A 1845-nucleotide genomic window follows, 5' to 3' on the forward strand; every position below is an offset into this window, starting at 1 on the left:
ATCAGGAGTGCAGTGTACTGTTTTGGCTGTGTTTCCTAAACCTCAGGCCTTCTTGCTGTTTTTTCGCCCTGTTAACCTGCTAGTTCTTGCAATGTCACTGTGTATGTAGAAGAAGCCCATTCGTGTTTACCAAGCTGGGGAATAAACTCAGGATTTGTTGGGCAATCTGTCAGCCCTGTTGACAGAACGCAAGCTGAATAGACAGTCTGTACCCCTGGGACTGACATCATCATGGCAAATGGCAAATGCTCTGTGTCACTGTGTACCCAGGGAGGTGGTTCCCTAGAAGGCGACTCTGCTGACTTGGTGGATAAGAAAATTATCAGGAAAGTGACATGGGGTGACAGCGTTTCAGTGGTTAGCTGATAGCTCACAGCCTGGACTGGCTCCTGAGTCCATTCTCTCTTTTTTTCTGGGGGGTTGCGGGGGAGGGGCAGGGGAAGGTTGGAGGCGGTTCTCATACCCTGGTGAATAACAGGCAGGCATTCTGAATGCTAGGTTCCTTCTGGTCTGTAGATGGAGAAAGCTCTCTTTAGGCTGGACGGATCCACTTAATAGAAGTGTGACCAAAGGGAGAGAAAAATCTAGCATGGGCTCCCTTGCACTTTGGAGGCCAAAGGTGTTTTTGATTTGAAACAATTTAGTTTTTATGGAGCTTTGCACTTGGAGAACGGCTCCTCTGGTTCCTGGGTGCAGCAGTTCTCAAAGGCAGTCCAGGAGCTGCCAGCTGCTTCTGCAGCAGGCTCAAGTTTGGGGTAAAATGGTAAGATAGGAAACTAAACTGTGAGGTTTTTCCATAAATTTATTCCGTTTCTAAAACACCTCTGAGACAGGTCTGCCTTTGTTTTTGTAAGTAGTGGTAGTATTAGATAATACCTTTGCTCCCAGGGCCTTATAAATCAAGGATTGCTTGAAACTGACTGTCAGAACCCGAGCAATTGCACTTTGTGTCGACAGCGCCACCTATCGGTAAACTGAAACACTACCCATTTGAGTTAAATTTGAGAAGAGTAGGAGAGCTATGGTTGTATAAAGTCGTTTCCCAACAACCATTTAAGGGTCTAAACCCTGCTGGTAAGCACTCAACCCGGGGAAACTTGGGAAGGAATGTGTTTGCCCACCATCTGGTACAAAATGGGGATCAGCTAGGGTCTAATGCAAAGAAAAAGGACATTAGAATCCTGTTTCTATAGACAGTTATGGAGGCCAACGGAACCAGGGAGAGAAACCAGTGGTCCAGGAGCCAAGTGCTAGGATGCTGAGGGCTCAGGCGGAACAGCGACTCTACCGGAAGTCCCGACACCACTCCCTTGTGTTGTGTTGACCATCCTTCTATTTGTCTTTTTTGTTGTTTTTAATGACTGCCGTAATGCCCATTGTAGAATTGGGACAATCAGCAGAGCACATTAGAAGAGTTTGTCAGAAAAATACATGAAACTTGATATATTAGTTTGTTTACTCCTAGTCCTATGTAAATGATCATGTGAGACCAGCGGCTCAAACCCGCAGTACCTGGAACCTGCAGCCCACATGGCTACCAAGATCCCTAGCTAGGAACTGTGGAAAGCTTTGGAGGAGGGTAGCCCTGCTCTGACCCCTCAGAGTCCGTGGGCCTTGGGGGACCCTGCCTGCCTCCAGGAACCCCCCTTTATCCTGAGGAGAACCTGTGCTCCATGGCACTCGAAAAGACGACGCCTTATCTACTCCCATATCTTTGAGTAAACACTTTCCAGAAGGTTTTTGGGAGGGAGGCGGGGCATGTGCGTTGTTTTATACACAGGTGTAGGATGCCGTCCCGCAGCTCCTACTTGCGTGGGGTCCCACGAACCGAGGATTTGGAAACCT

This window comes from Mastomys coucha, unplaced genomic scaffold (genome assembly GCF_008632895.1).
Source record: "Mastomys coucha isolate ucsf_1 unplaced genomic scaffold, UCSF_Mcou_1 pScaffold12, whole genome shotgun sequence".
Taxonomy (NCBI): domain Eukaryota; kingdom Metazoa; phylum Chordata; class Mammalia; order Rodentia; family Muridae; genus Mastomys; species Mastomys coucha.